Source organism: Cygnus olor, chromosome 7 (genome assembly GCF_009769625.2).
Source record: "Cygnus olor isolate bCygOlo1 chromosome 7, bCygOlo1.pri.v2, whole genome shotgun sequence".
NCBI classification, from domain to species: Eukaryota; Metazoa; Chordata; class Aves; order Anseriformes; family Anatidae; genus Cygnus; species Cygnus olor.
The window spans coordinates 11,012,938-11,033,907 of record NC_049175.1 but is presented as its reverse complement, the minus strand read 5'-3'; the positions used below and the strand labels follow the sequence as shown (position 1 = coordinate 11,033,907).

The window sequence follows — 20,970 nt, the reverse complement described above, 5'->3', positions numbered from 1 at the left end:
TCAGGAGAAAGATGACCTTGTGTCACTCCTGAAGTTACCCAGCTCTCCAGAAGCTCTTAGAACAAAAACAAAACACCTCAGGATTTCCTCAATCACCCGCAGCTTCCCTTAGTTTGTGTCCCAGCCCTACGCATCTACAGAACAATTTTACAGCTAGAATCCATTTAACTACAAAATATGGGTCCAAGCCACTTCGATTTTTTCCACATCTTATCCTTCCGACAACATACCCATATTGCTTATCAGAAGGAGCAGAAAAGACAGGAATGAAGAAGAACAAGCAGAAATAGCTCTTTTTAAAAAGCAAATACCTGCATTTCTTCCAGATATTTCAAATGTTACCATTCTTTTTGCTAGGCATCCTGCTCACCTCCTCCTCCATGCAAGGGTACAGGTCTCAGAGGTACTGCACATAGTGCCGCTTTATAGCTGTCATTTCTGATTAAAAGCTGCATGTGTATCCCACTCGAGCAAAGCTGGATTGCTCTCCAGGACTGCCGTCAGTATACATAAGGCCTCTACAGAAAACAAAAAGAAAAAAATAAAAATGAACTGCTACAGCTCTTTGTGTTCATCTGGCTCATCTCTGAACATCTAAATATAAAATGTTTATTGTCACTTAAGGTGAGCCCTGGGTCCCAAACCAACAGGTTGGCATCCTGCAAAGCCAGGCACATATTTTTAATTATTGCCATCCAATAATCTGCTCTGTTATGAACTAGATTTAATGGTTACACTCTGTACCTATTACCTGTTTAAATTACTCTTCCAGCATGTGAATATTAATCACCCGAAGAGGCAGAGAAACATCTGTACAAAACTACAAGAACAGAAAAATTAAAATGAACACTGTGCTAGCAGTGTTCAGTGGAAACAAGTAGCACCCTGACTCCAGTGATGTTTCACCCTTCTCTGCTGAGCCCGGAACCAGATGACATTGTTCCAAACTTGTTACACTATTAAACCAAACATTTCCATCCATAATCCTGTCCTGCTTGAGTCTTGATTTACAAGATCTAGATTTTACACACAAAAGCATTTTATTTTATTTAGAAAACCATACAAATTGTTCCTAATCTAAACAGCAATAGCAAAGGAAAAAAAAATTACCAAGCTGCTTTGATAATTCTTTTTCCATAGAAAATTTCTTGCCCAGGTGATTCCAAGTCTCATTGCTGTTTCTATGAACACTTACTGCTCTGGGGAGGGAAGGATGACTTTGCTCTTTGTTGGTTCTGTTGGTTCTTTGTTCTGGTTTTTGTTTTGGTTTGGGTCTCTTCCATGGACTGTTTCTAAATCTCAGAGCTTCGTAAGATCCTGTCTTCAAGACACTGCAGCGTTCCCGGCATTCTGTGCTGGGAAGTCCAACATAAGCAAAAGCTTCCTCAGAACTTTTGAAGAAAAACTTGGATTTGAATTTAAATGACACCATTGTCAAGAGCAATTAACATTGTCTGATCACTCCTTTTATACCATGCAATTTAAACTCTGTCATAGCCACAAACCACACTGTAATTATCCTGCATTCTTCTATTTCCTTTTGCTCTAACTTCTCACGTAGAGACATCCAGCTGTAGCTCTGACACCTCCTCAGTACGACACTGTGCCTTTGTCGCAGCCAGCTCTAAGAGTCCCTTGGCAGCACAAGTCCAAGTCTCCCAGACGAGGGACACCATAAGGCCCTCATGCTGCCACTTTCCATTCCCACCAGACAAGGAAGAAAAGCCAAAGCAGTGTTAGTATTTGGGGTCCCCCACGAAAAGAGGGAATGGGTTCATGAGTGTGCAAAGATAATTATGTGAGGGCACACATGTTTAAGATGTGCTCAACTCCTGTACTTAAGTCTTGGTCAGGCTTCTGAAGCACAGAAGGCCTTGCCGTAGCTGCTCCTCGAACTGGACAGCTCACTAGTAACAGAGCACCTGGTGAGTGCTCCCAGCCATGACCACATCAACTTCCATTTTTACAGGTTCCTCATTTAGGTTAAGGTTTAGCAACTTGAATATGCAATAGACTACACATTACAATTCTTGTCACCATACTGAATTAATGATATCAATCTACTTACTAAAATAGGCCAAATTGCTGCTGTATCATTAAAACCGTGCAAGTGTTGGTTATCTCCTGCAACGATATATACAAGGAGTCCCCATACACAAGCGGATGGCAGTACACACCCCTTGGCACAAACATTCTTCATTGCACATATGTTTGATTTTGGCAACTGTTCCATCCTACTCATCTCCCATCTTCACTCATAAGCACATCCCTCTATGGATCCTTTCAACTGTATTACTGATCCATCCTATGTACCTCAACTGCTCACCTGGATTTCCACAGCAGCTGTTCACTCTTCTTGGTCTCCTCCCCCAGCTCTCACAGGGCTGGCTGGCAGAAAGCACCCCAGGAACTCCTGCTGCTTTCCAAAGCAGTAATACCCATAAATTGCAATGGAGCCCAGAGGTAAACAAAAACATTTCCCAACACGACCAACTAAAAACAGATCCCTCAAGTCGCCAAGCTTTTTTCTGCACCCCTTATTCAGTTCTCCTAAACTAATCTCAGAAATAAAAAAGCGAACAAAGATCCTCACGTTCAGCTTCAGGTGAATAAGAGCAGGAAACGAATTATGGGATTGCAGATCCTTCTCAGACGAAGCCCTGCTGTCTGTTCTCATTTTATTGTGCAGCACCCACCTGCTGCTCCTGGCCAGGTAGTAGCCGCTGCTGCTCCACTACCTGTCATCAGCGAAGGGCAGCAGCCTCCTGTAGGACTTGGAGGGGCTGACACATAATGACAGTAATTCCTGTTCTCAGTTATTAATTGAAGTTGGTTTGCAATTTTCTTCTCTGGCCTTTGGTGTTTTGCAGCACAAGCATTACTGTAAGATCTTGTAGCAATGAAGTCTGACTATTATGGACTCTTATTTCCCATAATCTGCTCCCAGTGTGGCCCGTTGACAACCCTCCTGATGCAGCAAACACCAGAGGCATCTGTGGTAGCAGATCCCTCCCCGTGTTAACAGAGTAGTAAGGGAGTGGATCAACCTGGTTTGGTGAGAACCACTCCTAAATACTGCTTTACCAAGCCCCTGCCCCTTCCCTGGAGTTGCAGAAAACACACCAGATCAAATATTTAGGGCCACTAAGGTGCCCAAATGCTGTGCCCCTCCCTCTCAGATACCAGGATAAAGGCACATATGAGCTCTTCTCTGAGATAGTCTCGGCACTCTGGCCTGGCTTGCCCAGCGCCTTAGCTGCAGGCTAGCTTTTTCTCTTGTGAGTTTTTATTCCCTACATTGTGCTTTGGTGTGTGGGACTTGCTGCAGTGATGTAGCTTCCCTGCAGCTCCATGTGTCACCTCATTTCCAGAATTAAGGTCAGAGATACTAAACAATAACACTAGTGACCTCAAAATGGGTAATTTTTATGGGGTTTCACTCCGCTTCAATTTCCTAAGTAGTTAACAGCAATAGCAGGCAAAACCTGACACCAGACACACAAACCCCACCAGCAGCGGGATCCTTCTCAGTTAAGTCACAATAAGAGAGACAGAAGCAGGTGCGTTCTCCTACTCCAAAATCTATTTGCACAGCACCTCCTTCACCAGGGAGGATGTTATACTGAATCTACCAAATTGAATTAGCAAATTTGACAGGAGTTGGCTTGAGGTAGCTGAAATTTCAAAATTCCTGCCCAACCAAATTAACTACTTTGCAATCAGTCTGGTCTTGAAATAAACACACAAAGTAAGGTGCTCAGCCAATCAGCCCGGTCAGAAAAGGCTGTTTAAATGTGATTCCAGCCAATCCCACATGAAGGGAACAGCCTCGAAAAACGGCCTAAGCAGCCTCCATTTATACAAGTATCATCAGCCATGGAGAAGGGGTGCATATGTTTACACAACGATTTTCACCTTCAGCTTTTCCAAAATAAATAAAAACACCAGAAACAAACAAACAAAACCACAAACAATTAGTTGAGGGGTAAGCTTTTGTTTTCCCTGATCTTACAATAACAGCTAAAAATAACCATCATATCCTAACAATCACCCATGAAGAAAAATATGTATTTATTTTAAGGCCTCCCCAGTACTAACAGTTCTAATCAGATACTTCAGACACTTGGGTTAAAAACAGATATTCCACTTTTTGTTCTGAAACAAGTGCAATCATTTTAACTATTGTTAATAAGATGGCATTGCCAGGTAGATGCCCTCACGAGGTATCTGAGACCTCATCTATTACCATCAGCTTATATTCAATCAAAATGAGATGCAACGACATTTGAAGCTGTATAGAGTTCTCTCAGCTAGGGAAAAAAAAAAAAAAGTGTGACTGAAAAGCAAATATTCATTTTCTTAGCTTTGTCTCTCAGCCTGCTTTCACTGTCTCCATACCTCAAGGTCTCAATAGGTTGCAAGGGGTGATTTCTAAATTCCTACAGTCCTCTCTGAGTTTAAATCTTACGTTAACAAGAAAAGATAGATTTGAGCTACCAGCACTGCAAGATATGGCTGTAATACAGCATCAACAGTCATGGCATTTTAATCAACAATGTTCCTATTCACTGAAGCAGGTTTCTGATCTTCAGCCAAATCATGCAAAAGAAAATTGCATTCATACTCCCTGGCACCACTACTTCTCAGTAATCCGTTACTGCAGTGAAGCAGGTCGAAAGCCCGTTCTCAAAGGCATCTCTTCTATCAGATGTTCAGGAGGGGCAGAAGGGGCAAAAAGCAGCACACCTCCAGCCCACAGTCCCACCAGGGCTCCTTTACTCCTAACTGCTGACCCTCCCTGACCTCAGGACTGCAGCTGGACAGGACGGCGGCACAACGCCCTCCTGGCTGGAAAGCCTTCTTGCCTCCCTCCCTAAAAACCAAACTGAAGGCAGTCCTGCCAAAAGCTGAAAACAAGGCTCGAGAAGCATTATGCTCTGCAAACCCCCAAGAGCTGCTCTCTGCAGGGGCAGACCTCCGGTCCAGCTACCCACACAGGTGCATACCTAGGATGGCGAACAGAAATCACAGTTTTGCATCCTAGCAGGGACAAAAGAACCCCCTTCCCCACCTGCTACTGATACACAGTACAATGCTGAGACGATGAAGAGGCAAGCAATAGCTTAAAGCCTAAATCATCTCTCATAATCAGAAAGTAGCTTTACCCGCATGCCAAGACAGCACGCAGCTGGCTCCTTCAGTAGCTGTTGGAAGTGAAAAGCTTCATGATCCTGGGCACTTACCCCCAATTCAAATACCTAATTTACAAACGGCAGATATATGCAAGTGATGTTAGTACTGAGCAGGTAAACATCTAATATCTTTAGAAGAGAAGCAATCCACAATATGAAGGAAATACAGCATGGTTTCTTCTGACTTTTTTTGAATTTTATCCTTAATACATCATCATCATCCTACAACATGTACTATTTGGTTGAGTAATAGGATTTCCTCTCACAGTTGCATCGGGGAAAACAATATCCTCTAGAAGCTGTCTTTTCTGTCAGTGAATAATTAAAGTATTTTTTGCAGGGCATTTTCCTCTCTTCCCTGATCTTCAGTTTTGGTTTGTTGTTGGATTTTTTATTTGTGCGTTGTTTTTGTTGTTATTTTTTTCCAATATAAACTCATAACTTCTTGTTTCCAGTTTTTGTGCACACATGTATTTGCACTGTGCTTAGTCAACACCAAAGCCCAGATATCATATATTGGCAGTCTTGGCAAGTCTTGTGGGTTCTTACAAATATGTAGCTCAATCTATCACTAATCTTTCAGCAGGACCATAACACTTTGAACCTCTAAGAGAACTTTTACCCCCAAATCCCAGTGTTATATGCACATTGACTCAACAGCACTTCACAAAGCTCTGTTGGATCTTTCAATTTTCAGGAAATACATATAAATTTTATACCACACTGGAGAGGAGAAAACGAGGTCAGTTACAGAGACAAAACTGAGAATAACTGGCCACACGCCCAGATTGATTTAGGGCTACATCAGATCACTAACTGCACCCAAGTAACAATCTCTACGAAAACAAAAATAAATCTCTTATTTGAGTTATTAGCAGGTGCATCACAAAAACAGACCTCTTAAACCAAGTCTCCAGACCTCACAAAAGTATTTTGGGGAAACGTGTATTTTTCCACTCCAAATGTTGCTTCTTTAACTTGTAGTTGTGCCCCATTTTGAGCTTTCCCCTTTACCACGTAATCATGAACTTGAGAGATGCTGATACTCTGACACACTCAGATTTCTCCTGGAGCTATGGCACTAGCACCAAATGCCACAAAGCCAGTAAAGTTATGAGAGTCAGCACCACTAAGCAGCGGAGGTCCCTTAAATTACCTGTTCCTGGCACTCTGAACTCCCCACACAGAATAAACTAGGGGCACTGCAGAAGCTTTCACGTTTTCTCCTAATAACAGCAGCCATATTGTACAGGGGAGCTGGGGATAACAATACTCCCTGGAGGGGTTTCCAGGTCTTGTAAATTCGCTGTGGTTCTACACTCCTGCATTTGCTTTCAGTTCAGGGTTCTTAGGCCAGATGCATAAAAGACAATCTCAGCCTCATTTAAAGCTAGATACATCTCTGGAACCTCTGATCCACACACAGAGAAAGAGCTTGAAACCACTGGAAATATACACTTGCCAGTTGTGATAGAGTACATGATGGTTCACTGGAAAACTACCTATTACTGCGTGGCTTCTTTTTGTTATTGTTCTGTGGTTTGCTTTTTTATTTTTTAAACATTGCTACGTGTTTGAAAAGGTTGAAGGCCAAAGTACTGTCTGTACAGAGCACCTCATTCATTCTGAAACATTGGACCAGTGTAAGGAATAGGAAAGAAATCAAAGACCCTGAATTTGCTGGATGTGCTGGCAGAGAACTTCGTTCCTGACACAAAATCAATCCCTACATCCTGCCTCTAAAAAGCAGATTCCGTTACAGTCGATCCTTGGAACTAAAAGCCCTGTTCTTACTGCATGCTTTTGCTTCCAAGACATCCTAGCTAAGCTCATTTTAAGCACTGCTCCATACGGACACGCTGTTGCCTGTTACTTGTTGTGCCCAATGGACATGTCCCACACCAGGACCTGCACACATCTGCAGCGAGGAGACTGCCTCAGACCCAGCCACTCTCATTTAACTTGACAGCTACATCTGCAGCCCTACATAAGAGCTCCTCAGGGCTGATACTTCCAGTAAGAACAGCTCCTTGGCATGTCTTTCCTCCAGAGAAGAGCATTTTGGGCTGCAGTTCTGCTTGCTTTTTTCCAATACTGGTGTCCTCTGCTTAAAGCTGTTGCTTTTACAGTCACATTGCTCGCTACCCAACTCCCGATCCCACAGCTCAGGATTGCTGGGATGAGCCCAGCGGCTGGTGGGTAGCCCTGGAGATGACAAACCCCACAGGGGACACCTGCTCATCCAGGACGCACAGCCCAGGTTCGCACAGGCGCATACAGCACGTACAAACAATCTGTTCCACTCTGCTGCATTCTTCTCAATTTGCTGTAAATTTAAACAGCTGCAGGACACTTTTAGCCATCAAATAATAGAGTCCGTGAGCTCCTTGCTAGCATCCACAGCGAGAGCTGTGCCTACTACTTGAAGTCAAATTTCTGTCTCCAGCAGGGGTTCCCCAACTTGCTCTGCTCTGCCACATCCATTCCAAATTGCTGTAAATTCAGGTTATTGTAAGACACTTAATTTCAAACACAAAAATAAGCTCTGCTTCTGACATTCAAAGAACCACACAGGAACACGTAAGGCAGCTTACTGCAGGTCTTTCCAAGCTCATTTTGCTCAGGTACCATAATGAAGCCAAGAAGCACCAGAGCTAACTTCCTCACAATACAAAAATCCACAGTGGTGTTTCTAACCATCAAGAATTCCAAGGGCAGTGGCTGTCTGCTTTATTGCTCTTATGCAATGGAAGGGATGACTGGAAAGAAGTGTTCGTCCTTACCGGTGCTTTAAGCAAAGTTGTTATATGACTAACTAAATACAACAGCTGAGTTTGTAAGCTCAAGCCTGCACGGCAGAGATGACCTAGGAATCTGTTAAGAGATTCAGTTTGAAGAGATTGAAAACTGGCCTACAACATGCTCCTGTTCAAACCCAGTCTGGATGGACAGAGGAGTTTCTGCTCAGTACAGGTATCTCACTTTACTCAAAACCCTCCCATGATACCAACACCAACATACATCACACAAAACACAGGTAAATAAGCCACGTATGGTGCAGGCTACTTCGATGTAAGCACAGACACGTGGCAATCACAACATCGAGGAACCATGACAGCCTATTCACCACAAGCCAAGAACGTAGAGCTTGACACTGAAGACACCTGTGAGAAAAGCAGAGCATTGTACGATCCTTTCTCCATGCTACCAAGCATACATCAGTGCTAGGTTTGTTTTTGTAGCATGAGTTTGCAATCCTAGACTGTGTTTCAATATATTTGAATGCATCATATACAAAGGGCAGCAATCAGACCACTTTAATCCTCAGTGATTGATGTAAAGAGTAACAAGGATTGAGGTGCTTTTGAAAAATAACATTGGCATTATTATGCTATAAGAAATAAACAAAATACAGTACTAATTTCTCATCTTCCCTGCAAATCCTTGTCTGATTATCTATTGTCTGCATGGCCCCAAAGGGAACATAAGAGCCATAAAGGCAAAAGAGAAACGATGGCAGGATGATGTAGGGTTCGTCTGGCTATCCTTCATTTGTTGTACCAATTGCTATTTTTCATTTAAACATTTGTGCCACTGTCCTATTCAAGTTTTAAACTTTGTTTTTCTTTTTAATTATTTGGCTTTTGCAAGCAACCAGTGTTGCACCACCACCAAAAGGTCTACATTGTACCCAGTGGCTGGATGGAAGGAGTTTAATTGCAACAGCAAAACCCTGCAGAGGCTTTGCTTTATGCATCTATTTATCTAGCCCTCCAGATCCCACTCCCTGTGCTACAGCCACCAGAGAGCTGGGAAGTAGTACGTGATACTCCCTCTGTGCTTTCTCAGCCATTTCAGCTAAGTGGTTCATCAGGATGTACCAGCGGCTCCCTCCTGGCCCCCGCTGAGCCCTGATGGAGGGCGTCGCTATGTCCCCACAGCCCCGCTCTGCCCTTCGGGTCTGCTGTCTGGAAACCCTTGTGCAGCAGGGAGCCAGCGGCACAGACAGACACAGACTGATGACAAGGGTGGCTGTTTTCTTCCCTTTGACTTCATCTCCCGTGGTGCAGCTGCCATCTGCAGGTACCCAGCTCCTCTTTGGGAAACAGCCTCTCACGGGCACGAAAACAGGAATGCATCTGGCAGAAAAGCTTTTCCTCCCCTTCCACCTTGTTCACTGGTTTTCTGCCTCCCATCTGTTCATCCCTTCCCCCTTCCCAGCCTCTCTGCTTTCTCCATATGCTTGCACAGCCGTCATCTATATTATTCCTTACCTCCACGTACACCTCTCTCTCCAACATCATGGACTTGCAGTCTAAGCTTTTAGCTACCAAGCACCAGAAAAATGGTGCTCATCCTCCTTTAGTTCCTACCCATCCTTGATGGCACTAAGGAAATCAGCCACCAATGGTGCCCTCTTGACACTTCTCCTTGGGGTGCTCCTACTTAGCGCAGTATCATAAGGAAAAAGTCAAAATCCCCTAAATTAATTGGCATTTCCCTCCTGACCTCAGTGTTTGGAGCCCCCTTCAAATGCCATCACTTGCAGCTACACCCAGCATCTGCACCCCAGATTAGGAGCAGCGATTTCAAGGGATACTTCATTTGCAGCCTCAAAAGCCTCCAAGACTGTCCCCTATCCAAGGCCCAAGAGGGAAAGATGGCTGGAAATGCAGTCCTTACATCCTGCCTGTTGCCTTAACCACTCCCTGATTAAGGATTAATCCCTCTCCAAATATTGGCATGTTAATGTTACATAGTTCTCTCTTCTCATTGCCTTTTTCAAGCAGGTTATTTTGGAAATTATTTACCTATCTATGGAAGTAAAGTGCCTATTTAAAAAGGCACACACACCACGCTACCTTTTATCATCTTGTCAGCAAGCTGAGAGTGAAAACTGCAAAACACAATTCTGTTAGAGGCAAGAGCTCATTGTCACAAAATGTATTCAATTACTTTCCCTCCCTACTGAAAAACTCGACTAATGAAATATGCAGACCCCAAAGGGAAAAGCAGGCCCTTTAGCATACCATAAAAGCAAACAAACAAACACCGGCCCTATTTCACTTTTAACCATCTTCCTACACAACCGGACGCATTTCTGGTTTGTTACACAACCAGACTCCCCCCACTCCCTCAGCAAGCATTAAAGCACACGTTAGCTCTACAAGCCTGCAGTGACAAATATTCTCATCTTCTGCCTCCCCACCCTACCATGCTCCTCATGACAGCTTTTCTTGTAGTAACTTGGAAATATGGTATATGGTAATTACCTCTGTTATCTCAGATTGCGGATGGGATTGCTTTCACTCATCTTTGAACTTTATTAGAGCATCAACAAATTCTGAATTAAGAATTAGCAGAGAATGAAAACAAACATGCTGAAGTGCTTGTTTTGTCAAATATACCCAACAGATCAACCTGACTCTTGTTCTCAGTCCCTCTGTCCACTGCCTAAAAACCATTGCTTTAGAGGAGGTAGCAGAGCTTTCTGACATTTGTACCAATACCTACTGTGTAGCCTGCAATTTGTCCAGGCTATCAAAGAAGCATTTTAACTATTAAAAAACAAAGTTGTGTGATCTTTGATTACCATTAATATTCAATAGTGGCAATGTAAAACAACGCTCAGCAGTAGCACTGCTGCTCATACCTTATTCTTTGCATAATTCAAGACTTTCTTTTGATAGTGTATCAAAGCACTGTATGGGCACTGAGAAAAACCTGATAGAGACTGTGAGAGCTAGAAACTCATTACCTAATCTAACCCAACAGCAGGCAATATTCATCTTCTTGCACCATTATCTCAACTACACAAGGTCACAGAGTTACGCTGAACACAGCTACCAGGCAAGGAGGGTATCTGAAGAAACGTGCCCCCCCTTCCACATGCCCAGAGCATCTTAGGGTTAGCACTTGTGCTCATCCACACGAGGATCAGCAGGCTATAAAAAAGCAAGAGGGAAAAAGGACAAAAGCAGAAGCAATCCCAAAAGTGGGCACAGGAAAGGGAGATGCACACATCTTCAAAACCATTCTCAGCAAGAGAAGCACCACCAGCCCTATTAGCTGCACCCCAACACACCTGGGGCACAGCCACTTCCACACATTGAGCATCTGCTCCCACCCCTGCTTCCCACCCGCCTGTCACCAGGTGCTGACCAAGGCACAACCCACTGCAGAAGCTGCAGCATCCTTGGGCTCAGAATCAAATCCACCGCCAAGGGCTGGAGGCAGTCCCTGCTGGGGAGAAGGAAAAAGGGATAAAAAGGAGGGGAAAAGAAGGGAAGATGATCTGCTCTCTTAAACCTTCTTTGCAATATGCAGCTTTTACCTTTCCTCTCCATTTGAGCACACACTCAATCCTCCAACCCCTTGCAGGAGGCACACCCTGCCCATGTGTTGCATCACCTCCACCCCAGGGCTCACCACCAACTTTGTGAGGCAGAGGGATGCTGAAACACATGGGTAACATGAGCAGAAATGCCAATGTGGCTGTGAAGGTTTGAGTTAAAACCCTTTATTATGGCACCTTTTCAGTTAAGAAAAACATTTTAAAGCATGTCAAGTTTGACAAATGGTTGCAGTTTTCTTCAGTTACCACAACACCCATGTACCTGCAGCTGAATCCTTTAGAAAGCTTTGAGGCTCACTGGCCCCAGCTGAGGGACTGCAGGGAAGCCCTGCAGGGAAGGGAGCCAACTCCCACACTCTTGGAGTAACACCCACCGAGAAGAAACTTCAAGACTTGGATTTCAGCACAAGCTCAGCAAGTCCAGCAGAATTAAATGGCCTTCTCAGTGAAAAACCCTGCTCAAACACAGGCTTGCCTGAGAGCATGGTAGCTCTCAGCTGACAGACCTCAGCCACAGCTGGCAGGAGAGCACTAGAGACAAGTGCCTTCATATATCCACATCAGGTGAGCCAAGCAGAGCCTGTATTAATGCTGACAAGCTTTACATAACACCACTGCACAAAACCTCCTCTCCTAGACCCAGCTATCCTGAGTTTTCACCCAGGAGTGCCAGCCCTCTCTTCGGGAGCAGGCGCTGGGGGCAGCTTGTGCCCCAGATGCATGTCCCCAGTGGTGCAGGGAGCCTCTGGGCAGACCCCAACCCTCCAGCACCCCACTACTGCAGCACCCAGGCACGGCAGCTCGCTCGCTGCCTGTCCCCAGCATGGCAGTTCTGACAGGTTTATTCCAGTTAAATATTAAAGCCTAAAGGACTATTTGCATAATTAAACATTGATCTGCTCTCCCTCTCTGCATGTGCCTCTCATTCCTGTGAAATATATTAATTCTGCCTCAGGACAGAGGCCCTGCAGACGTGATGTGGTGCCTGACCCCCATGGAAAATTAGTTTTGAAAAAGACAAAAAGATCTTTAAAAAACACACAAAACTTTTAGAGCATAAAGCCAAGGTGATGGGCCAGGGGCATTATCCTTTCTACCCGAGAACAAAGGGAGAGAAACAAAGGGACATGGGGATTAGCCTCCAGGCTGGCACAGAAAAGGGGATATAATTGCTCAGCTTTGCTGCTGCAATGCCCATAATCTTCAGCTGGGGGTGTTCAGACAGATCAGCTTGCCCAGAATAAGCAACACAATAAACACTCCAAGCCAGAGGTATATTACAGAGCTGGTTTTCAACATGCATCATAAGCTATCAGTGGTGGGCATCACTGAATCCACTTTTTTGCCGAACACTATTTCAGGAAGTGGAAAACATCCTAAACGTACTATTAAAGTTAAATCTACACAACACTTCTCTTGCCCAGGCAAAATTTCAGCTTTTGTCACTTAAGCAGATCAAATGGTGGCATACATACACAAGACCTGCGCTGAGACAACTGCAACTGACGGAGGTAAATTACTAACATCTCTCTCATGTATGGATGCTCAGGGGAGATGAAACCAAGCAAATCTCCATGACTGAACCATCCAACAAGAAAAATCTTATGGCATTAGTGGCACCTGGGCAAGTTTTCCGCTCTGGAAGGAAGTCGTCCCAAAGCTGCAGAAGCTTGCACCCACCCTCAGACAGGCATCAGCACCCCACTGCAGCAGCGCCTGGCCCCAGCTGCATGTGGAAGCCGTGTGTTTTCCAGCTCCCTAATCGCACAGGTTTCGTACTCACCCGTGGCCAAAGCATAACGCCTTTGGGGAGCGTGCTGATGCAAAGTGGGACTGAAGAGGTTGGGGGCACCCCCAGATAGCTGCTTCCCTTACACTGTGCCAAACTGTGTGGTGGCAGAGGATCTCTGCATGTGCTGAGGAGGGCAGCTGCCAGGCAGGACGTGACTGCAGGCTCTCCACAGAGAAATTCAACAACAGACAACACCAGCCATGCCACATGGGGAAATGCCTTCAGTGTATGAGATGTAATTTTGAAATGAGCAATTTCTCTACGTAAATTGCATAAAAGCATCCCGCAGAACGCATGAAAATACCTGCGTACTCAAATTAATCGTGTGCACGGGAGGCAACCAGGAGATAAATAACCAACATTAATATTCTGAGTTCCAATTTCTATCTTGTGCCACCATAAATTATTTTCACATTTAAATAACAAACTTATATTTAAGCTAATCAGGGTTTAACAGTTGAGACACAGCAGAAAAATATCAAGAGAATCCTATTTTTGCTGCTAGCACTCACTGGTTATTCTGTATTTTCAAAAACTGTAATTGGAAGATTGCAACCTTTCCCCCCTCCAGCTATGAGACAAGAAAATTGCCTTTTTTTTTTTTTTTTGAACTAAGAAGTTACTTCTTCTGAATTTTTACTGCATGTCTATCAGCACATGCTGATATCAGCATATCTTTTGTCTGCGTCCAGCTTTTTACTTCCCTTATACGAACATACCCTGAGATCCTGGCAAGTAATTGCAGGTTTTGTTCTGCCTAACATTTGAAAAATGCATTCTGCCTTTTGTTTTGGTCCCTTCCTTAAAGGTCAGCAAGCATCACACCTAACTGGATTTGTAATTACTCTAGTAAACATGGCTGAACAGACAAATGCCAATACATTTATATAGGTAGCGTTACGTGTGCTACCTTCTGTTCCTAATGTACTGGGTATAAGTAACAGCAAAACTGGGTCATTTTTCTAGTGCTTCATAAGCTACGATGAAGTTTGTGCCTTTAAAATGGTTGGAAAGACCTTTTTATCTTCACAAAATGCTCTGGTTATTCCTCCCTGCTCTTCCTCATGAGCTGCAGGAGGATGGAACAAAATTGCTGATCTCCACAAGCAAATAACTTAAGGTACAACAGGTCAGCTCGTAATTCAATATACCTTGCACATCACCTTCAAGGACCTGTGTGAATTTTGGCAGCCGTGCTGTGTGCTGATCAGATTACCAGGTGACAGGCAAATCCACAGGACATATTTCAGAAGCCTTTCTGGATGAAGAAAGCCAGACAAGTCTGCAAAGTTGCCAGTGCTGCACTCAGCCAGTGTCTCATGAAGCCAGAATCATGGTCTAACCCAATGACAGGGTCACCCCCTAGCACGCAGCAGCATTACGTTCACAGATTTATCTTAATGTACTAAGGTAAATAAACCAAGGAGAAACAGGAACATTTGCACGGGGAGCACAATGAAGCCGTTTGGGAGTTTTCCCCAGTACCAACACAGTGCTACACAAGAGATGAGAGCCACCACCAAAATGCAGGGAAAGCCACCATGAGCTCCAGTTTGCGGGCTACCAGCTCAGAAAGTCCCCTCTGACTTCTGCTCAGGGGAAAAGCAGCCCTAGCAAGTGTTGCAGCCATTGCCCTCCTCACCTGACTCAGACACAGCCTTCCTGTCCAGCAGCTGCTGCAGCACCTCTGCCTGCCGGGGATCAAAATCAAGTCTTTCCTTCTCCTGATCCAGCCCACTCACAGCCTGCTTTTCCCTGATCACTCCCAAGACCCCAGTAACCCCCCTGGGGTGCCTTCCCGTGTCGCTTCATACAGGGCTGGAGCACAAAGGCCCAGGCTGATGGTGGCTGCAACTGTGCATTTCTTACCAAAGCTTCTGCGTGCTACTCGTTCAGCAGGAGGGCAGTGGAATATGATTTCCACATAAAAACAAATCAAGCAAAAAGCAGACATACCCAACTTCTGTTGGAATGCTTCTTCACTATCTTCATCTGTAATCAAAATATAATTTTTCAGTAGCATTTGCATTTCTCCTGCGAGAATGGAGCATAAAAGCAATTCGAAGCCCTAACAAAAGGAACCACAAGTTTCTGTGTAAAAAACAAATAGCTCTCATCCCACTAAACCCCACAGCTACTACAAATCACTTGATATAATGTTTAATACAAATACCAGATTCCAGTCTCTGACTGAGCCAGGATAAAGAGCCCATTTCAAAAGTAAGAATTAAAAAATACATACATTCGTCCCCCATACCAGTATTAAGTGAAATGAAATAACCAAAGGAAATCATAATTTCCAAACCATGACTCTTGTCAGAGCCCAGACTAAGAAAATTATCAGTCAGTATTTGACTAATACTCATATTAATTTTATTGAGCTCACTGAAGACTGCTGCAAGAGTGTTAATATACCAAGCCACAGCCACACCGCGCTCAGTACAGCTGCAGACCCTGATGGGCTGTAACACGTGGCCAAGCTACAGCAAAGGCTACCAGGCTATACCCATTTGTGGCCAGCCCTCTGCCAACAGACCAATACACACTATGGAGCCCCCATAAATGAGGCTCACCATTTCAGACAGAAGATTGCAGCTCCCGGAGCTGTCTCTGTAAAGCTCTGTCCCAGCCTGTCTCTGCTGTGCGGGCCCTGCTCAAAACCACGATGTGTTGTGGCTTATCACTCCTCACACCGCCTGCAGCACTGCCTGCGATGGCATTCCACACAGTGATGGCACCTCTCCCTTTGGTCACTTTTTTTCCAGCTGAGTTGCACAGGTTAGGATACCTCACTTGTGCAGACACATCTGGCATTTACTTTACTATATGCATTAAGTTTTGCCAAAAGGCTGCGTGCTTCCAGCTTGACTCCACACACAACAAGGAGTGGGTTTCTCCACTGCTAGCTTGATCGCAAGGTAAAGCATTAACCCGTGCACCAAAACTGGAACTGTGCAATTTCCTATATAACTTCCAAGCCTGACAGATATCAATTCCCCATACGTATCATTAAAATACATTGACGTAGTCTCCATTCAGTTATGTGTGCACTACATCTAACTCATATTTTGTGTTAAGTATGCACATGCCAAATGTGATAATTACACATTATTTAAGTTCTTACATATCCCTGAGAGCTGAACAAATTAATACTTTGATTAACTTCACCATTTTCTCATGTGTGATTATTTTCTAAAATTAATGCATTATTTAAATTTATTCAATAAAATAGCTTCTCGGGTGTTTCTTCTCTGGGTTGATTATAAGTTCTGAGATCAAACATTCATAGTTTGAGCTGTGCAGCTTTGATTATAATTGTTAAGGTAAATCACAGGGCGCTCCAGCTCTCCCTGGATTGGAAGAGTACAGGCGCATTCTCACTCCTGTGTGCAAGCCAAAATCGACACTCATGGCAGACAACACAACCTTGACGTTTGCTTTAATCAGACATGCAGCCAAATAAATTTAGACAAATGTTTGTAATAAGGGAATAGGAGGGGTCCACAAGAGCATCTTGAGCTAATTCTCTTCACACTGATTGAGCAGTGATAGACCGTCTCTCTTCCTCTTGAGCCCCATCCCCAGGATCCTCCCCAACAGCAGCATATTCATAGTAAAACCCTTTAAGGGCTGTCTGAGATTTCCCACTACTCAGGAACAGTTATTAAAATGCACCTTGTTCTTTGTTTAATTTATAATATACTCTCTTTCCTACATGCCCTAAATAATTATGTTTTAATAGGTAATACAGTTCTACATCATACTGCATGTTAGTATTTCCCATTGGGAGGCTGGGACACGCTCTCTAACAGCGCTGGCTCCCGTACAGTGCCTCACCAATGCCCCTGCTCTGACCAGGGGCAAGGGCACAGATATATGGCTTGTCAGTAGCATTGGGCACCAAGGAAGAAACACAAGTGGGAGAACGACATCTGAGTGCTTAGTGTCAGCATAGGCTTTTATAAAAAGGGTGAGTCGTTCACAGTCCAAAATATCTGTTGTCATTCTAGTGTACAACTGAAAAAACTACCAACGAAAGCAATTAGCTCTACAGAAGTATTTAATTCCCAGACACACATTTAAGTACTTAGCTATTGCTTTTTAATTGGAAAACGTGCTACCAAGAACATTTACTGCAGATTTTGAACTGACCCTGCCAACGGCATCAGAATAAATTCTTCCAGGATTTTCACTTACCATCATTATGGTACAGCTTTATTAGTAACAACAATTACGGCTTTCTAAAAATTTTATTTTTAGAAATAATAAAGAGTTTTTAAAAGATTCTTCTGGACTCTGCCTTACCTCAGAGCTCAGAAATAGCCTTATGTGTTTTGGAAAGTTTCACATCAGCTTAATTGTCATCCAATGCTATGTAACGTAGAAAAAAAAGAAAAAAAGAAGGAAAAAAAACACACTGCTTAGTTCCATCATATATATGTATCATCACATGGTCTGCATGCATGTATCTACTGAGCCATATGAACCACAGAAGTCCATCTTTATTCTAGCACATTGTCTCTCTCAAGTTCCCCACAGCACGCAATACACGCGTACATTCTTTATTCTGACTATACCAAATACATGTGTGCATTCTGAATGAGAAAGCACTAGATGACAGAAGACACTTAGCCAAAAAACACACAGAGCTTGGGGGATAACAGTCTGTCCATTATTTGTTTGCTAACCTTTGAATTAAGTTTTTCTCAAGGACTAGAAACCAAACAGAGAATGATGAAGTCTCCTGTATTTAAGTTCATCCAGATCTGTTTGAGGTTTTTCTGTGTAACAAGCACAACACCAAGGTTCTACATTTAACGTGCAGAGATTCAATTGCTTCTTAAATTCAAATGGACATGATCTTCTTTGTGCTAAACTTTTCAATTATGTGACTTACACAGAATACACTAAATAAACGCAGAATTCAATGAGCAATTTTAGAATAGTGTCACTTGTACAAAACAACCATCAGAAACCCACCCTGGAGAAAGCAGTGCAGGACATCCCAAAGGAAACCAGAAACTGTCATTACAATTATTGAAAATATTTCACCTAAAAGGAGCTGACAAGTCCATAAGAACATAGAGTGATGGCTTTAAGGGAAGGCTTCTTGCAGAAATTCAGATTTTTACCATTTGCAGTGCTACTGTGGAAAAAGGAAATAGAATACATTTTTTTCTGTATAACTTAGTCCCTACTGCCACCTGCAGTTCCCATAAAATTCACTTGCTAAGCGTTTCCATTTCGAAGCAGAAGCTGCTGCGCACCCCAGGGTATATAATCACTGTGCCATCTGAAACTAGGCAATGGTACCAATCATCCTTTTCCCAATTTATATGTGTCTGCTTTGTGCTTCTTGTACAAGAGTGTGCCGCATCCTGCCCAACACCCACCTCCCGCCCCCAAAACTTGCAATTAGGTCACCAAAGTCAGCGGGATTCACCCTGCTGCGTTACAGTGGCAGCCTTGCAGCGTTTGCTGTCCCTTTTTGTATGTGAATTGTGGAAACTTTACCATACAAATGGTGGTGGCAAGCAGCGCCTGTACGTTTCCAGGATTTTTTTTCTGCCTTTACAAGACTAGTGTGAATTTTGGCAGGGCCATCAACTCTTCTGCTGCACTGTGCTCCTTGCTGCTCTCTCCTACTGCGTACAGTGCAATGCCACCCCAGAACCTCCTATAGCAAATACATACATAAACAAACACCAAAATAAGCTACTGCACTTGAAAGTGATCCAGTCATGGCTTCAAGCCAACCAATTTGCTAGTTAAACATTTACCTACGCTAACATTTGCATATGGATTTCCGACGCGCCTGGAGAACGGCCCATCAGCGGGCAGCATGCCAGTGGCCACGCGCCCAGGGGCAAAGGGACTGGTCCCAGTACCCCGTGTGCTAACCTCCTCCGAAAGCACGGCTTAGGGTCGGTCAAACACTGACCTGCGGCCTGCTGCCGGCCCAGCTGCTCGCTCCCCTCCTCAGCTGCACAGGGAACGGTCATGGATGGAGCTAACACGGGGAGTCGCTTACTGATCCCTGTCACAGGCCCAACAGACTTGCGCTGGGTAAAAATAACCTCTTGCCAATTAAAATAGGTTTGCATAGCGAGAAACAGAGACAAAAGACTTGCTCCAAGCCCCCTTCTCCCGGGCTCAACCTCTCCTTGGCTGCCAGCTCCTCCTCCCCTCCAGCGCCCTGCCAACTCCCACAGAGCCACCACCAGAGGCGCTGAGGGGCTGGGCTGGGCGCCACGGGGTGGGGGGGGCAGGGGGAGAACCTGGCAGAACGTTCCAGAGCCTTCCACAACATTCCAGAGCCTCCCGGAAGGGGCTGGGCCCACCCCTCACACCTCTCTCACAGCTCCCCTCAGACCCGTGGTCCATTCCTAAAGGTGAAAACACAACATTTAGGGTTTCAGATGCTCTCCAGCACATGATCACACATCTCATTGTCCTAGGAATAATCATCAAACGCCACTGTTGGCATGTGTGGGTGGCACAACCCCTATTTGAGGCGTGAAGGGCCTTTGCACAAAAAGGATGGGCCTGCCTGTCAGCCACCTGTGCCCAGTCACATTCACATTCCTCTTCCTACCAGTTCCCTCTCTGCATAGAAAAATCAGGAAATAAAAACAATGGAACAAAAATTGTCTCAAAGTTGAGTTTGTTAAACGTATTCTTGAAGCAGAAACAGAGGCTTCACAAACCTGCTCTTGCAGAGACACCCATTTTATGGCAATTTACTTTGTGTTCTCAAGTAATTCTTTTTCTATCTTTTACTTAGTCATTTTTTCAAGTCATTAAGTGGCATCACTGAAGCTTCATAAAGATTTTCATGTATTTTATTGTACTTTTCCCCACTGTTTTAGCATTAACCTTGTGCTCACTCCACTGCTAAGCTGGTCCCAGAAACCTGAATGCCAAAGGCAAAGATCATGTCCAGAAGACATACAGCAGAAACCACTGACCCAAACTGCCAAGGGGATTTATTAATTAAAACCCCAAATAACTGCAGCTGGCCCATCTAGGGGTATGCTTTTGTCTGTGGAGTTTTTAACACAGAGAAAAGTCCTCCAAACAAAAACCATCTAAATTGCTTACAACATGCACGCAAATACGTGCATTAAAATAAACAGGACACCTTAATACTGCTAACATCTGTAGCTAATAACCCATCTAAATGACAACAAACATCCTAACATCTCAGTGTGATGACACAACATCCATGGCTCATGTTTGGGCTGTGGGCCTGCCAGCGATGGGGCTCTCATCCAAATTACTGCCAAAGCAGCAGAAATCACAAGGCTTTTTTCAAAGCCCCCCGTGTTTCTCCAGCACTGTCCCAGGGCCAGAGGCCACCTTTCTTCTTTCTCGCTGTCCAGCCCTGCTGTACTGGGCCTGTTTGATGTGATCAGAGGTGGGCTACAGCAGCTGGAGTAGTTTGAAGGTCAGAAGGACTTTTACATCCCTTTTCATTTCTCAAGATCAAAGTTTCAGTGATAGATTTCTTAAGTCAGAGGGATTCATTTTGTTTTCCTTTGCAGTTTCATTAAAAGTCTATGCATTTTAATGCTCTTCAGTAGAGCCTACAAATTACAGAGCCATATTTATTATTACCAGAAGAAAACCCA

The 20,970-nt window shown here is 44.1% G+C and overlaps 1 long non-coding RNA gene across 5 annotated transcripts in view; it reads right to left on the bottom strand.

Annotated features, from left to right (window-relative positions):
• Positions 1-19,599, bottom strand: part of LOC121072805 — a 142,620-nt gene extending 123,021 nt beyond the window's left edge. The window contains exons 1-5 of one of the 5 annotated variants that reach the window (XR_005821395.1): positions 19,371-19,599; positions 18,392-18,485; positions 17,645-17,710; positions 15,296-15,373; positions 371-518 (exon numbers count right to left, since the gene is read on the bottom strand). This is a non-coding gene — a long non-coding RNA (uncharacterized LOC121072805). The remainder of the gene's footprint in view (positions 1-370; positions 519-15,295; positions 15,374-17,644; positions 17,711-18,391; positions 18,486-19,370) is intronic. The other 4 variants (XR_005821396.1, XR_005821393.1, XR_005821394.1 and 1 more) reach the window with 4 other exon arrangements.
• Positions 19,600-20,970: the final 1,371 nt, after the last annotated feature.